We start from the raw sequence: 18562 nt of genomic DNA, 5'->3' as shown, positions 1-18562 counted from the left end.
TTATGAGGAATTGATAGTGTATCATTCAGTATCTGTGAGTCTCTTGTACTGTGTGTGAGTGTGGGATTCATTCTGTATCTGTCAGTCTCTGTTTCTGTGTGTGAGTGTGGCATTCATTCTCTATCTCTCAGTCTCTGGTACTGTGTGTGAATGTGGGATTCATTCTGTATCTGTCAGTCTCTGTTTCTGTGTGTGAGTGTTGGATTCATTCTGTATATGTCGGTCCCTGGCACTGTGTGTGAGTGTGGGATTCATAAGAACATAAGAACATAAGAAATAGGAGCAGGAGTAGGCCAATCGGCCCCTCGAGCCTGCTCCGCCATTCAATAAGATCATGGCTGATCTGATCCTAACCACCAATCTACTATCACAGAACCATCTCCTGAATCTAACAGAATTAGACACACGAAATAGGAGCAGGATCAGGCTACACGGCCCCTGGACCCGCTCCGCTACCCACAGGGCCATGTCCGATCCGAACCTAGACTCATGTCCAAATTCCTACCTGCTCCCCGTAACCCTTAATTCCCTTTACTTCTAGGAAACTGTCTATTTCTGTTTTAAATTTATGTAATGATGTAGCTTCTACAGCTTTTTGGGGCAGCATATTCCATGGACCTACCACCCTCTGAGTGAAGTAGTTCCTCCTCATCTCAGTTTTGAAAGAGCAGCCCCTTATTCTAAGACTATGCCCCCTAGTTCTAGTTTCACCCATCATCGGGAACATCCTCCCCGCATCCACCCGATCCAACCATTCATTCTGTATCTCTCAGTCTCTGGTACTGTGTGTGAGTGTGTGATTAATTCTGTATCTGTGAGTCTCTGGCACTGTGTGTGAGTGTGGGATTCATTCTGTATCTCAGTCTGTGGTACTGTGTGTAATTGTCGGATTCATTCTGTATATGTGAGTTTCTGGTATTGTGTGTGAGTGGAGGATTCATCCTGTATCTGTTAGACTCTGGTACTGTGTGAGTGTGGGATTCATTCCGTTTCTCTCAGTCTCTGGTACTGTGTGTGAGTGTGGGATTCATTCTGTATCTCTCAGTCTCTGGTACTGTGTGTGAGTGTGGGTTTCATTCTGTATCTCTCAGTCTCTGGTACTGTGTGTGAGTGTGGGATTCATTCTGAATCTGTCAGTCTCTGGTACTGTGTGTGAGTTTGGGATTCATTCTGTATCAGTGAGACTCTGGTACTGTGTGTGAGTGTGGGATTCATTCTGTATCCGTGACTCTCTGGTACTGTTTGTGAGTGTGGGATTCATTCTGTTTCTGACAATCACTGGTGTAGGGGTTCCGCAAAATCACCTATTTCCCTGAAGGTTGAAAATATTGGTCCACATCGTGGACGAAGAATTGGGTGATGTGACTTGTCTACAGTGTTTTAAAATGTGCCGAGAACCGCTAAAGACTGCTCTGAGATGGACAGAACGTGGACAACACCGGACTCGTAGAGCTCTGTGGAAATATTCACACACCTTAAGACAGTGCTTTTAGTAATAACATTGTTCCCTGGAGTTTGGGCAATCACAAAAGGTTTTAAAATGGCCACAGAAAGCTTGGCCAAAAGGACAAAGCAGCAAAACAGCTCGCAGCGAGTTGTCTGTGTGAAAAAGTGGGAGGATACAGGGGCTGTGAGTCAGACCTGCCAATCAATGGGAGGTTCCCTTCAAAGCACTTGAAGTTGTTTATTTACTTAAGAGATTAGCCCACTTGAGAAAACCGCAGGACAATCGATTTGAAACTGCTTCTGTTTACACGGCCATTCAAAGCACTCACAGTCAATGAGACATTGAAACTGTGGAACGGATTTTGATATGTTACAATTTAAGCAATGAATGAGTTTTTGAACTATCATTCTGGACAATAGAGCAGTTGTATTGCCTTTTGCTTTAGCCCAGGTAAATTCTGGATGTGGGAGGGAACATTTCGGCCCCACAGTGCAGACACACTAACCCAGTCCAACCACTTTGAGTTAGCCAATCACAGCTTTTCTCTTGTGAATTGGAACTTTTTGGGCGTGAATTTTCCAGACAGGCAAACAGTAGAGGGGGGGCCTCACCAGGTATATATGATAGCTCCTGAGAAGCTATCGCTCTCTTTTTACTTCCTGGGACCACAGGTGAGCCTCTCTCTCTCTCTCTCTCTCTCTCTCACTTCGCTGGACCACAGGTGAGCCTCTCTCTCTCTCTCTCTCACTTCACTGGACCACAGGTGAGCCTCTCTCTCTCTCTCTCTCTCACTTCGCTGGACCACAGGTGAGCCTTTCTCTCTCTCTCTCTCTCTCTCACTTCGCTGGACCACAGGTGAGCAGAGTTTCTGACTCCTCAGCAAAGCAGCCTAGTAAGGAGTTGGGGGATGGTAATTAAGGGGATATTGCTGAGATTGTTTAATCAACATTGTAGTCACTTACCCCTCGTTTTTACCATCTGCATTCCCCCATTTAAGCAATTTTACTGTAATTACTGTGTTCATGTGGTATAGTTTATAATTTGATTATAGTTTCTTTTAGTTAATAAAACTTGATTTTTCTCTCATCCAAATCTTGTCCGTTTTTAACATCATTAATTATAAGTCCTGCAGTCAGAACTGGAAGGTGGGGTAGTGATTCGAAACCGCTGTTTTAAAATTGGTTTATTGGAAATTGGTTTAAAGTGTAGCAGCAGGCTGCCTGACCAGGTGAATTACATTAAAACAGTTAAAAGAAGCCCCCCTACACTGGTACTGTGTGTGAGTGTGGGATTCATTCTGTATTTGTGAGTCTCTGATACTGTGTGTGAGTGTGGGATTCATTCTGTATCTCTCAGTCTCTGGCACTGTGTGTGAGTGTGGGATTCATTCTGTATCTCTCAGTCTCTGGTACTGTGTGTGAGTGTGGGATTCATTCTGTATCTCTCAGTCTCTGGTACTGTGTGTGAGTGTGGGATTCATTCTGTATCTCTCAGTCTCTGGTACTGTGTGCGAGTGTGCGATTCATTCTGTATCTCTCAGTCTCTGGTACTGTGTGTGAGTGTGGGATTCATTCTGTGTCTGAGAGTCTCTGGTCGTGTGTGTGATTGTGGGGTTCATTCTGTATCTCAGTCTGTGGTACTGTAAGTGTGGGATTCATTCTGTATCTGTGAGTCTACTACGGTGTGTGAGTGTGGGATTCATTCTGTATCTGACAATCACTGGTATTGTGTGTGAGTGTGTTTTTCATTCTGTATCTGTCAGTCTCTGGTACTGTATGTGAGTGTATGATTCATGCTGTATCTGTGAGTCTCTGATACTGTGTGTGAATGTGGGATTCATTCTGTATCTGTCAGTCTCTGTTTCTGTGTGTGTGTGTTGGATTCATTCTGTATATGTCAGTCTCTGGCACTGTGTGTGAGTGTGGGTTTCATTTTGTCTCAGTCTCTGGCATTGTGTGTGAGTGTGGGATTCATTCTGTTTCAGTGAGTCTCTGGTACTGTGTGTGAGTGTGGGATTCATTCTGTTTCTGACAATCACTGGTTCTGTGTGTGAGTGTGGGATTAATTCTGTATCTCTCAGTCTCTGGTACTGTGTGTGAGTGTGTGACTCATTCTGTATCTGTGAGTCTCTTATACTGTGTGTGAGTGTGGGATTCATTCTGTATCTCAATCTCTGGTAATGTGTGCGAGTGTGGGATTCATTCTGTATCACTGACTATCTGGTACTGTGTGTGAGTGTGGGATTCATTTTGTTTCTGTCTTCTTCTTATCATGTCCACGGACAGTCTATACATAGCCCAGCCAGAACTGGACACATTTTTGCGCCTTGTTGTTGAATTCGGCAAGATCTGCAACAGTGCAGGGTTCCTCTAACGATGGGCATTGCAGGAGATGTTGCATAGTCTGTGCCTCAGTTCCACATTCACAAGTTGTCGGGCTGGTTGAATATCCCCATTTGCTTAGTGACACCTTTGAGCAACCTACACCGGTCCTAAGTCTGTTAAGGCACTTCCAGGTTGCCCAGTTGCAATTAGCTCCTGGGGGAAGGCTTTCATCAAGTAAAATTTCCATCGCTGGGGGTTGTTCAAGACTGGCGAGCCGGTCTTTCCACAAGGCGATGCGGGCTTCAGATGAGGTTGATTGTAATGGAACAACACTGTTCATGAAGCTCTTTCTTGACTTTAGGCGGCTGGGTGTAGGTGTATGACAATGCAGAGGGTGTCACTCATCTGATGTTTGACAGAGTCGTTCTTTCTTGCTGGCTACCATTCTTCTTATATCAGGGGGAGCGATACCCGCCAGGATATATAGGCTGTTGGTGTTTGTTGGTTTTAAGCAACCTGTGATAAATCGGCAGCTTGCATTCAGAATGGCATCCATCTTCTTGGCATGAGTAGACCTTTCCCATGCAGGGCAGGCGTATTCGGCAGTGGAATAGCAAAGAGCAAGTGCACTGGTTCACAATGTTTTCGGGCTTGTTCCCCATCTTGTGTTAGTGAGCTTATTCAGGATGTTGTTTCGTACACTCACTTTTGCCTTTGTCTTCTCGATGTGGTTCTTGAAGGTGAGGCATCGGTCAAGGGTGACTCCTAAGTAGATAGGGTGCGTGCTCGCAATGCGTCAGTGTTGCTCCACCAAGTTACTTTCAGCTGGCGTTTGGCTTCACGGTTTCTGAGGTGGAATGCACAAACTTGCATCTTTGATGGGTTTGCGCGAAGGTGGTTTTCTTCATAGTAGGAGTTTAGTCCCTCCAAGGCCTCAGAAAGCGTTTTCTCCACGGTGTTAAAATCAGTGCTTTGGACAGTGACACATAAGTCATCAGCATATATAAAACGGCATGTAACACCGTCTATAGGTTGGTCATTCGTGTAGATGTTGTACAGCAGCGGTGCAAGCACGCTTCCCTGAGGAAGACCATTCTTCTGAATACACCACCTGCTGCGCTTCCCACCTAGTTCAACATAGAACCGGCGATTCTGAAGCATGCTTTCTAACAGCTCTGTTAAGTGAATCTCTTTTGTCTTCTCTAGAATCTTGCAGGGGAGACATCTATGGTTCACTGTATCGTATGCTGCTGACAGGTCTACAAAAACAGCACCTGTTACCATCCCTTGCTCAAAACCATCTTCGATGTGTTGTGTGAGGTTGAGCAGTTGGCTTGTTGTTGATTTGCCGGGGCAGAAACCTGCTTGCTCTGGAATGATCTTCTCATCTACAGTTGGTGCTATCCTATTGAGTATCAGGTGTTCAAACAGCTTATAGGTGTGGCAAAGCAGTGAAATTGGCCGAAAACTCTTAGGATCTGAGGGATCTTTTCCAGGCTTTAATAGTGCTATTACATGTGCCTTCTGCCAGATATTAGGTAGCTTGTGTGTTGCCAGACAATGGTTGAACAATTGTAGGAGCCATTTCTTTGCTTTCTGTCCAAAATGCTTTATCTGCTCCGTTGCTATGTTGTCAAGACCAATTGCTTTCCCGTGTTTTAAACTAGATATACCAGTTTCCAGCTCTTCCATGGTGAATGGTCTAGTGAAGCCAGGATCATCGCTGTACTTCTTCCTATCTAGTTGTGCTCTTGGTTGTTTCTTGTTGATTTTTCCATTTAGGAGCAATTGGTGTGCAACTTGGTTAGCAGACACATTTGGATGTTGGGCAGCTTTCTTGGGATCACCTCCAAGTTTGCGTATAAGAGACCATGCCTTCTTGCTGTTTTTTGTAAGATCTGTTGTCTCTATCAAGGTGTTCCAGGTGTTTTGACGTTCTTGAGAGATACTTAACATCACCCTCTCACCGGTAGATATTGTTTCCTCTGAGAAGGGATCAGATTCAAACATTGAGACATGCTCCCAGTAGAGTTCAGCATTCTCCTTGGTGAGACCAGGGATGTAGTGTATTCTGCAACCTCGGGGGATCTTCCTTCTAGCTGTTTTTTGGACAGCTTTTGCAAAGAGGTTGTAGTGCTCAGGTAGTAGTTTAATGCGTTTAACCTTGCGGTCAAGTGCTCGTGTAAAACCGTTCCAATCGGCCTTCTTGAAGTTGAAGCGCCTTTTGAATGGTACGACAGTTGGTAACACTGCTGCATTTACCTGGATGCCAATAGGACGGTGTTGTGTCTGTGGTATTGGGTCTGTGACAAGCTTCTTGCAGAGGCCAGCGATGTCGTTGCTGGCAATGGCAAGGTCTGGATTATATCCACACTTCCAGCGGGCACTGTGGAAGGAGGCTGGCAATTTAGGATCATGGATGAGACTAAGCTGGTGAGCGTCCATCCATTCTTCGACTGCTTCTCCATCGTTGTTAGTCTCCTTGTACCCCCATTGGGTACTGTGGCTATTAAAGTCTCCAATGATGTTCTGTGGTTTATTGTGCAGGTTGGGTACAGGGTTAGAGAAGCTGAAATCTGTGCCAGGTGGCTTGTACACTGAGGTCACGACTACTTTGCTCAGCTCTATGGTTAGAATTTCGATGTTGTCCTCCTTTGTTTTAGAAGTGGCTTCTACAACTGAACCAGCTCTAACAAATACAGTACTGCCATATTGTCGATGAGGTCTTTCAATAGCCAGGACCATTCCTGGTATTTTTGGGCGGTTGTTCTCACTTCCTCTATGTGTCTCTTGCAGGCAGAGGACATCACACTCCAACTCATTGCATAATGTAGCGAGGATGTTTTGTTTAGCTATAGAGAACCCTTCAACATTAGCAGATACAACAGTCAGTGCCGGTCTTGAAAAAGACCCGTGTTTCTGACATCGACGACTACTTCCGTCTTCAGGCATGCTTGTGCGTGGTGGTGGTAGAATTGTTTGAAACAGGGCCGTGACGTGAACGCTTCTACCTTTCTGTCAATCACTGCCACTGTGTGTGAGTGTGGGATTCATTCTGTATCTGTCAGTTTCTGGTACTGTGTGTGAGTGTGGGATTCATTCTGTATCTGTGAGTCTCTGATAATGTGCGTGAGTGTGGGATTCATTCTGTATCTCTCAGTCTCTGATACCGTGTGTGAGTGTGGGATTAATTCTGTATCTCTCAGTCTCTGGTACTGTGTGTGAGTGTGAGATTCATTCTGTCTCTCAGTCTCTGATACCGTGTGTGAGTGTGGGATTCAATCTGTATCTCAGTCTCTGGTACTGTGTGTGAGTGTGGGATTCAATCTGCATCTCAGTCTCTGGTACTGTGTGTGAGTGTGGGATTCATTCTGTATCTCAGTCTCTGGTACTGTGTGTGAGTGTGAGATTCATTCTGTCTCTCAGTCTCTGATACTGTGTGTGAGTGTGGGATTAATTCTGTATCTGTGAGTCTCTGATAATGTGCGTGAGTGTGGGATTCATTCTGTATCTCTCAGTCTCTGATACCGTGTGTGAGTGTGGGATTCATGCTGTATCTCAGTCTCTGGTACTGTGTGTGAGTGTGGGATTCATGCTGTATCTCAGTCTCTGGTACTGTGTGTGAGTGTGGGATTAATTCTGTATCTCTCAGTCTCTGGTACTGTGTGTGAGTGTGAGATTCATTCTGTCTCTCAGTCTCTGATACTGTGTGTGAGTGTGGGATTAATTCTGTATCTCTCAGTCTCTGGTACTGTGTGTGAGTGTGAGATTCATTCTGTCTCTCAGTCTCTGATACCGTGTGTGAGTGTGGGATTCAATCTGTATCTCAGTCTCTGGTACTGTGTGTGAGTGTGGGATTCAATCTGCATCTCAGTCTCTGGTACTGTGTGTGAGTGTGAGATTCATTCTGTCTCTCAGTCTCTGATACTGTGTGTGAGTGTGGGATTCAATCTGTATCTCAGTCTCTGGTACTGTGTGTGAGTGTGGGATTCAATCTGTATCTCAGTCTCTGGTACTGTGTGTGAGTGTGGGATTCATTCTGTATCTGTGAGTCTCTGGTACTGTGTGTAATTGTCGGATTCATTCTGTATATGTGAGTTTCTGGTATTGTGTGTGAGTGGAGGATTCATCCTGTATCTGTTAGACTCGGGTATTGTGTGTGAGTTTGGTATTCATTCTGTATCTCAGTCTCTGGTACTGTGTGTGAGTGTGGGATTCATGCTGTATCTCAGTCTCTGGTACTGTGTGTGAGTGTGGGATTAATTCTGTATCTCTCAGTCTCTGGTACTGTGTGTGAGTGTGAGATTCATTCTGTCTCTCAGTCTCTGATACTGTGTGTGAGTGTGGGATTAATTCTGTATCTCTCAGTCTCTGGTACTGTGTGTGAGTGTGAGATTCATTCTGTCTCTCAGTCTCTGACACCGTGTGTGAGTGTGGGATTCAATCTGTATCTCAGTCTCTGGTACTGTGTGTGAGTGTGGGATTCAATCTGCATCTCAGTCTCTGGTACTGTGTGTGAGTGTGAGATTCATTCTGTCTCTCAGTCTCTGATACTGTGTGTGAGTGTGGGATTCAATCTGTATCTCAGTCTCTGGTACTGTGTGTGAGTGTGGGATTCAATCTGTATCTCAGTCTCTGGTACTGTGTGTGAGTGTGGGATTCATTCTGTATCTGTGAGTCTCTGGTACTGTGTGTAATTGTCGGATTCATTCTGTATATGTGAGTTTCTGGTATTGTGTGTGAGTGGAGGATTCATCCTGTATCTGTTAGACTCGGGTATTGTGTGTGAGTTTGGTATTCATTCTGTATCTCAGTCTGTGGTACTGTGTGTGAGTGTAGGATTAATTCTGTGTCTGGTCCTGTGTGTGAGTGTGGGGTTCATTCTGTATCTCAGTCTCTGGTACTGCGTGTGAGTGTGGGATTCATGCTGTATCTGTGAGTCTCTGATACTGTGTGTGAATGTGGGATTCATGCTGTATCTCTCAGTCTCTGGCATTGTGTGTGCGTGTGGGATTTGTTGTGTCCATGTATAATAAGACACAGACTGCAGGAGAACGGTACAACAGGTGTTTACTCAATGTGGCTCACACTGGAACTGATCTGTACAGATTACTACTCAGTGCTATATACAGGTGTGGTCACTGCCGGTACTGCAGTATACATTAGCTGTAAAAGATAGTTCCCCCCTTAAAGGTATATAAATTACAATTCCTCCCCTTTTAGATTAACAGTACCATAACACTCATTTAACAATTAAATATCAAACTAATTACAATTAACACTTTTAACATGCAACATTAGCTGAAAATAGTCTATTTATATATTCAGTCTTTGGGGAGGCTTCCTGATCCTTTCTGGATAGCGCCTTGCTCTTGGTGCAGAGGCGATTCTGGCCCCCTGTTGTCGGTTGGTTCATCAGCTTCCGATGCTACTGTTTCTGGGGTAGATGCGACCTGTACGTCGGGTTCATCACCAGGTACGTATGGGCGAGGCATGGGGTTGACTTGTTCCTGTGACTCTAGAATCTGGTCAGCATGGCGTCTCATGATGCTCTCCCCAACGTCCACTGTGTACATTAGTGGGCCCTGCCGTGTGCATATCGTTCCTGGCTGCCATTTTTCTGTTCAGTAGTTGCGGGCCAAGACCGGTTGCCCTACATTGAAGCTCCTTGTTGGCTTCTCATGGATGTGCTGGAATTGCTTACTCTCAACATCTCTTCGTACATTTGGTCTGAGCAAATCCAGGCGAGATCTTAACCTTCAGTTAAAGAACATCATGGCTGGGGCCTGGTTGGTGACTGCATGTGTCGCATTCCATTAGGCGAACAGGAAATTGTCCACCTTGTGCTGCAGCGGAATGTTGTCATTGTACATAGCCTTTATTGCCTTCTTAAAGGTTTCTACGAACCTCTCAGCCAATCCATTTGTGGCTGGATGATACGGGGCGGATGTGTAATGCCTTACCCCATTCTTTTTCAAGAACCTCCGGAACTCTTCGGACACAAACTGTGGTCCGTTGTCGGAGCAAATCTGTTCTGGCAAGCCATCCCTGGCAAAAATGGTCCATAGGACTGCAATAGTTTTCTCCGTGGTGGTGGAGGACATTTTGATGACCTCAGGTCATTTCGAGTGCGCATCCACGGCTATTAAAAACATTGAGTCCATGAATGGACCAGCAAAATCAATATGCACCCATTGCCATGGAGACGAGGGCCACTCCCATGGGTGTAGAGGGGCCTGTGGTGGTGCATTTTGGACTTTCTGGCATCCTGAGCAGCTCTTGGTCAGGTCCTCGATTTGTTTATCGATTCCCGGCCACCACACATAAGCCCTGGCTAGGCTTTTCATTTTTACCCCTCCCAGATGACCCTCATGAAGCTCATTGAGCACTCTATCCCTTAACTTGGGTGGAATTACCACTCGGGATCCACACATCAAGGTCCCCCGGCACACTGACAGCTGTTCTCTCCTTATCGAGAATGCTGGCAACAGTGAGTCGCCATGTGCTGGCCATCCCTTCACCGTCAAATCATATACCTGAGACAGTGTCGGGTCATTTCGGGTTTCCTTTTTGATACAAGCGTTAGTTACTGGTAGGTATTCAACTATAGTCGAATAGAATATTTCGACAGGATCCACTGCTGGTGCTTCCTCTGCAGTAGGCAGTGGCAGGCGTGATAGCCCATCAGCATTTCCATGCTGTTTCGTGCCCTTATATTCAATCTCATAGTGGTGCGCCCCTAGAAAAAGTGACCATCTTCATAGTCGTTGCGCAGTCATCACCGGAACGCCCTTCTTTGGATCAAAAATGGAGACAAGAGGCTGGTGATCAGTCAGCAAGGTGAATTTCTGCCCGTGCAGATAGTGATTGAACTTTTTCACTCCCCACACTAGGCTGAGGGCCTCCCTGTCAATCTGGGCATAGTTACGCTCGGCTGAGGTTAGTGATCGTGATGCAAAGGTTATTGGCCTCTCTGAGCCGTCCGAGAATTTGTGCGACAGCACGGCTCCAATGCCATAGGGTGACGCATCACATGCCAACCGAATTGGTAATGCTGGATTGTAATGGGCCAATACCTCTCTCGATGTGATTAGTGTTTTGCTCTTCTGGAAAGCTCGTCTACATTCGTCACTCCACTTCCATGGCACCCCAGTTTGCAGTAGGGTGTTCAGTGGGTGTAGTATTGTAGACAAATTTGGCAAGAACTTATAGTAGTAGTTTACCAGCCCGAGGAACGACCTCAGTAGTGACACATTTTCCGGTGCTGGAGCCTTGACTACTGCCTCAATCTTCCCTGGGGACTAATGTAACCCCTCTTTATCGATAACGTGGCCACAATACGAGATCTGTTGTTCTAAAAAACTCGCATTTGGGGCAGTTAGCTCGGAGCCCATATTCCTGCAATCTAGTGAGCACCTGCTCCAGGTTGGCAAGGTCATCACTGTCATTTTCGCCCATGACCAGGATGTCGTCCAAATAACACTGGGTCCCTGGGATCCCTTGCAGGGCTTGTTCCATTGCCCTCTGCCAAATAGCCGGAGCTGATGCTACCCCGAATACCAGCCGGTTGTATTAGTAGAGACCTTTATGGGTGTTGATTGTGAGGTATTTTTTTGATGCTTCTTCTACCTCCATTTGCAGATGCGCCTGGGCCAGATCAATCTTAGTGAAACGTTTCCCTCCAGGTAGCGAGGTGAAAATATCTTCAATCCGCGGAAGTGGATATTGTACGGTGTGAAGGACCGGGTTCACTGTTACCTTAAAGTCCCCACAGATGCGAACCTTCCTTGGTTCCCCAGGCGTGCTGCTCAATGACTTTTTCATCACAGGGACGATGGGTGTAGCCCACTCGCTCCAGTCTACCTTGGACAGTACACCTGAACGTTCGAGACTCTCCAGCTCTGCTTCGACGGCTGGGCGAATCGCATAAGGTACGGGTCTGGCCTTAAAAAATTTTGGGCTTGCGTTTTCTTCAATTTTAATCATCGCTGTCATGCCTTTTAGTGTTCCGAGTCCTTGCTGGAACACTTCTTTTGCGTCAGTTAGGATCTTTGACAGTCACCCAGGTGTGACGTCGTCATCCTTTTTGTCAGCCACAGTCAGTGCCTGTATGGAATGCCAATCCAGTTGTATTTTCCGGATCCATTTACATCCCAGTAATGGTGGTCCTCCATCTTGCAATACATACAGGTCTAGTTTTGGTGTTTCCTTACCGTTATATATAACGGTCACCCTTATTTTTCCTTTGGGGTAGACTTTTTGCCCCGTGTACGTCTTCAAAATACTTTTTGTGTTTCTCAAGGGTATGTGTGAGAATAGCCGCTCATAGTCCCATCAGTTTATGACTGTTAGAGCTGATCCTGTGTCCAATTCCATCTTTACCTGGACTCCTGCTATCTTGAGAGTGGCCCAAATGGTTCGGTGATCCTCCGTTGTGATCACATTATGTAGTTTCAGACAACTCAGTTCCCTGCTTTCAGAGTCGTTATCACTCTTTTGTTCATCTGAACTATTCTCCGTCATCTTATGTACCTTCTTGTACTTTTCTTTGGTAGGTTTCTTATTGCTGGTTTTCTTTCCCGACCTGCAGACTCGTGCTATGTGTCCTACTTTTCCACACTGTCTGCACACTTTGTCTTTGAACCAGCAATCATTCTGGTCATGTGTTGTTCTGCCGCAGTGATAGCACTTCTCTGTTCCATATGACATTTCGTTTGTGCCATATTCTTGCAGTCTCTGTTGTATCTCTGCAGCGCCCCGTGCTGCTGCTTCATATGATACCGCAATGCTGAAAGCCTTTTCCAGCGTAAGGTCCTTTTCAGATAAAAGCCATTTCTGGGTTCCTTCACTTTGAAGCCCACACACCAACTTGTCCCTTACGGTATCTGCCAGTCCCGCTCCAAACTGGCAGTGTTTCGATAGTTTGCGCAGTTCTGTTAAATAATCAGCATTGCTTTCATCCTTATGCTGGTTCCGTTTGTGAAATTTGAATCTTTCTGCTATCAGCAGTGGTGTGGGGTTTAAATGTTCCTGTGGTATCATTACTATGTCTTCAAAACTCTTTTCCATTGGCTTCGTTGGGGTTACTAGATTTCGTAATAAACCATACGTCTTTGCACCCACGGTGGCATAGTGGTTAGCACTGTTGCCTCACAGCACCAGGGACCCGGGTTCGAATCCGGCCTCGGGCGACTGTCTGTGTGGAGTTTGCACATTCTCCCTGTGTTTGCGTGGGTTTCCTCCGGGTGCTCCGGTTTCCTCCCACAGTCCAAAGATGTGCGAGTTAGGTTGATTGGCTATGATAAATTGACCCTTAGTGTTAGGGGGATTAAATACATGGGGTTACGGAGATAGGGTGGGATATGTGTTGGTGTAGGGGTTACAGGGATCGGGTGGGATCTGTGTCGGTGCAGGCTCGATGGGCCGAAATGGCCTCTATCTGCACTGTGGGGTTTCTGTGATTCTGTGAATACCAACACTTTCTTGTCATCTGACACCTCATTTGCCTTGCAGTATACCTCTTTTCGTTCGACATATGTAGTCCAATCTTCGACTTCATTGTCAAATGCAGTGATACTGCCACTCTTTGGCATTTTGGGTGTGGTTTAAAATGGCGTCTTAAAATGGCGTCTCCCGTGCTTTCCTTCCTCCCCCGCTGCTGCCAACGCCGCTCCCGGTGGTTCTCGTGGCAATGGCGGCGCCCTGTAGGTTTCGCGCGCTTCTCCTGCGCTGCTGCCAATGCCGCTCTCGGCAGTCCTCGTGGCAATGGCGGCGCCTCGCGGGTTTCTGTGCGTCTCTCTCCCTCTTCGACGCTGCTCGGCCCCTGAACACCGGCTGCGCCCTGTGCGCTCTGCCCTCTCCCTTGTCGACGCTGCTCGGCCCTTTGCTGTGCCGCTCGGTCGGGCTCTAGCCCGCCGCTGTCCGGGAAGGGTCTGCGCACTACCTGTTGCCAGCCCGTTTCGCTGGACCACCTCGACTGGAAAGCCAAGCCTGGCTCTCGACAGCCTCCCCCGCAATTCTCGAATCTCTGCTGGATGACTGGGTGGTTGCCCGTGGTCGACGCCCGAGTCTCTGGCCTTGACCTCCAATCCACTGATCTCCAGGAACGAATCCCCGGGAGGTGATGCAGAGTTGCAGGTAGGTTCGAACTTGCCTTGTCGCCAATGTTGTGTCCATGTATAATAAGACACAGACTGCAGGAGAACGGTACAACAGGTGTTTACTCAATGTGGCTCACACTTGAACTGATCTGTACAGATTACTACTCAGTGCTATATACAGGTGTGGTCACTGCCGGTACTGCAGTATACATGAGCTGTAAAAGATAGTTCCCCCCTTAAAGGTATATACATTACAGGATTCATTCTGTGTCTCTCAGTCTCTGGTGCTGTGTGCGAGTGTGCGATTCATTCTGTATCTGTCAGTCTCTGGTACTGTGTGTGAGTGTGGGATTCATTCTGTATCTGTGAGTCTCTGATACTGTGTGTGAGTGTGAGATTCATTCTGTATCTCAGTCTCTGGTACTGTGTGTGAGTGTGGGATTCATTCTGTATCTGTCAGTCTCTGATACTGTGTGTGAGTGTGAGATTCATTCTGTATCTCTCAGTCTCTGGTACTGTGTGTGAGTGTATGATTCATTCTGTATCTCAGTCTCTGATACTGTGTGTGAGTGTGGGATTCATTCTGTATCTCTCAGTCTCTGGCACTGTATGTGAGTGTGGGATTAATTCTGTATCTGTGTGTCTCTGGCACTGTGTGTGATTCATTCTGTATCTGTGAGTCTCTGGTACTGTGCGTGAGTGTAGGATTCATTCTATATCTGTCAGTCTTTGGTACTGTGTGTGAGTGTGGGATTCATTCTGTATATGTCAGTCTCTGGTACTGTGTGAGTGTGGGATTTATTCTGTGTCTCAGTCTCTGGTACTGAGTGTGATTCATTCTGTATCTTTCAGTCTGTGGTACTTTGATTGTTTGACTCATTCTGTAACTCATTTCCTGACATTGTGTGCAATCTGGATTCATATTTCAGATTACATTATTGTGGTTTGTGCAATATATTTTGCTGCATTTGTAAGTATGGTTATACTTTGGGATTTTTAAAATTAAACAACGTGTGCATGTTTGAGTGTTATTCCATCTTAATCTCTGAGCAGAAGTGTGAATAATAATTTTTCTTTCAAACAGTTACTGTGAAATTATTGGACTGGTCTGTAATGTGTAGCTCAGTCTCTGCTACTGGAATTGATACAGTATCGTTTATTCTGACACTGTATGAGATTTTTGGACCCATATACGAGTCAAATATGTGTGTTCTGAACTGGTATCCGATTTATTTCACAGGTATCTTTCATCATCTTGCACGCTGATACTTTTTGTTCTTTTTAATGTGTATGTAGTTTGTATCTACACTATTGGCATGGATATTGCATCTTTTAAACTCAACGGGGTAGATTTTCCTGAAGCTGTCGGGAAGGAGGCGGGACTACAACTTTTGGCTTTTGCGATTTTCCCTTGATTGACCTTGGGCCAGCGGGCTCAGTAGGCCAATTAAGGGCCACGCGGCAACAGGTGATGTCACAGACTGAAATTTCATCTGTCAAGAGTTTTTGACAGATGAAATATCAGTGTTTTACAGCTGTTTGAAGCTGTCAAACACTGAGTCTGAGTTCTAACCTGAGTCCTTCTATGCAGACTCAGTTAGAAATCTCGCCGGCACTGAAAGCTGCAGGCTGTCACTTTTGACAGATCGCAGCCGTTCAGCTTTAAGTTCCGGCTGAGTGATGGACTCCTGAAACCTACAGGAAGAAAGGCTGTGAAGGTAAGTACAGGTAATTGAAACTTCTTTACACACTTTAGACACACCAAACACACTTACCTTTGCACTCATCACTCACCTGAACACTGACATCGCGACCCCTCCAAGTCCTTCAACCCGATGGCCCGCCTGCTCTAACCTGACGTGGTTTGGAGCCGTCGGGGAAACCCACACGACACCCCTCAAAGTAGGGATTAGGCTAAAAACTGCCTGTTAACTACCTGTTGGCACTAATACCTTCCCGCCTCGGGTCGGCGGGTCCCAGTGCGGGGCGGGTACCCATCTCCCCTGAAACTTACGTGGAGGCGGGTTTTGGGCGGGATGGTGTCGGGACCCCCGCATTTGGGATTTCCCCCCCCCCGCCCACACACCTGAAACCCCGCCTGACGGCTCCAGGGAAATCTAGCCCAACGTGTCTGAGTTGTGGGCTTGGATTTAATTTGAATCTCGGGGTATGGCATTGGGATTCATTCTGTGCTGTTCAATCTGCACCATGTTTCAGGTCTGTCTGGTATTATATTGGTAGCTAATGTTGCACTATTGTGAGATTGACCCAGTGTCTTTCAATCTGATAGTGGGTGTGATTTTGGACTGGGATTGATGTATCTGCCTGTCATATCAGTCTGGCCCTCCTGCTCTGTTTGAGTGTTGGATTGAAAATGTTTCTCTGGATCTTGTAATCAGTGTGGGTCTGAGTACTTGTGCTGTCTGAGACTGTGGAGCTGATGATCTGTCTGGGTCTCTGTGCTCTGAGAGTGATACTGTACCTACTATGTGTGAGAAGGAGCCGGTTGCACTGTTCCTTGTGCCTCAGCTGGAGGAAACATCACAATTATTCTGTATTTACCTGCAGGAATCAAAAGTGTCTCTTATAACTCAAGAACTGATGAGGTAGAAATGACAGAACTGATCAATCTGAATGATATAATTTTAAAGGGGGTGCAGGAATAGAGAGAAGTGAGGGTTCACATACACAAATCTTTGAAGGCAGTAGGATATGTTGATAAAGCTGTTAAAAAAGCATATGGTATACCGGGCTTTATAAACAGAGGCATAGTGTACAATAGTGTTATGTGAACCTTTATAAATCACTGGTTGGGCCTCAGCTGGAGTATTGTGTCCAATTCTGAGCACTTTAGGAAGGGTGCTGGGGCCTTGGAGAGGGTGCAGAGGAGATTTACTGGAATGGTACCAGGGATAAAAGAGTTCAGTTACACAGAGATTCTAGAGAAGCTGGGGTTGTTTACCTTAGAGCAGAGGTGGTTAAGGGCAGATGCAATAGAGGTGTTTAAAATCATGAAGGGCTTTGATAGATTTAATAAGGAAAAACTGTTTCCCGTGCCAGAAAGGTCGCTAACCAGCGGACACAGATTTAAGGTCATCGGCAAAAATAACCAGAGGTGGCACAAAGCAAAACCAGTTACTGTGCGAGTTGTTCTGCACTGGAATGCACTGCCTGAAAGGGTGGGACAAGCAGATTCAATAGGGACTTTCAAAGGGTAATTCTATATATATTTGAAGAGAGTTTTTTTAGGACGGCGAGAACAGAGCGTGGGAGTGAGATTAATGTTGTCATAGAGCCGGAACAGGCAGGATGATTCCATAATTCTTCTGTGAATTACTCTCTCTGTTAATAATAATTTTGAATAACAGCAAAGGAACCCCAGCAATACAAACAGTGTCAGTGTTTGACTCCAGTGCAGCACTCAGCTTCTTCATTCTTCAAGCTGTATCGGGCGGTTTTACAAGTTATTGACAGTCAGACACAACCAACCCTGCACTGCTCCATGAATGGGACTACTAGATGGAGCAGGGACCTTTGCACAAGTCAGATTTCTGTTGCCCTCACCCACGGGACAACCCGTTCCATCGAAACCAACAGCCAGTGTTGGAAACTGCTCCCCTTCACACCACGGTTCACTGGTTTCTTCTACTGTGCCCACCTGCTGCAGTCGGGGTACACTGCCGGACTCCTGCATGGAATGATCCCAACTCCAGCTTCTTAAAGGGGAAGCCCCAGATTGAAAGGTTCTCTGCCCTGTCCCCAACCCCAAGCCCTTTGCTCAGACTCGGACTAAAGTGACTCGGAGAAACTTTCCAGTGATTTTTATATTCTGAATTAAACCAGAAATCTGCGCACGCGCGTTTCAGTCCCGCCCCCAGCGCTTTGTCTCGGTAAGCAGAAGAGCACATGCGCGCCCTGCCCGCCCTGCCTGTGAGCGCTGTTAACTCAGTGAGAGCAAGAAGATGCTTTAAAAGAGCTGGGAGTGGAGACAGCGCGGCCCGGGGTAAAGCAGCAAGCAGCAGCCTCCTCCCAGCAGAACATCGCTTTGGGACCATGTCTGTAGGCGGGCTTAGAGATCAGCATTGAGTCCGGGGAAGTTGAGGGGGAGTCGCGGGCTGTTTGTAAGAGGCCGAGTGGAGCAGGAACTGATCCGGGGAACATGGTGTGAGCAGGGCAAGGGACAGGCCATTCTCGGGCTGTGTGTGGACAGGGTAAGGGAGACAGAATGGGAAGAACCTGCTATTGGAAATCATTGCTGCTTTCTGTCCCCAATCCAGCAGTGATTCTGGTTTAGTTCCAGTTTGTGGTTATTGGACAGTGAGCAGTGCAAACTGAGCTGGACAGGAAGGATGTGGGGAGTTATACAAAGACCATCTATTGCAGGAACTGGCTGAGAAGTGTGAAGGACACATTTTAAACAGCAGCTAATTGGTTTCAGTTGAACAGTTAATCCCATGGGCGAGGGAAATAGAAATCTGACCTGTGCAAAGGTCCCTGCTCCATCGGGTAGTCCTGTTCATGAAAGAAGAAAGAAAGACTTGCATTTCTATAGCGCCTTTCATAAGCAGCGGACATCCCAAAGGGATTTACAGCCAATGAAGTACTTTTTTGAAGTGCAGTCACTGTTGTAATGTAGGAAATGCAGCAACCAATTTGCGCACAGCAAGCTCCCACAAACAGCAATGTGATGA

Source organism: Somniosus microcephalus, chromosome 25 (assembly GCF_052327205.1).
Source record: "Somniosus microcephalus isolate GS21.2 chromosome 25, FLI_Smic_1.0, whole genome shotgun sequence".
Taxonomy (NCBI): domain Eukaryota; kingdom Metazoa; phylum Chordata; class Chondrichthyes; order Squaliformes; family Somniosidae; genus Somniosus; species Somniosus microcephalus.
This window is presented reverse-complemented; position numbering follows the sequence as displayed.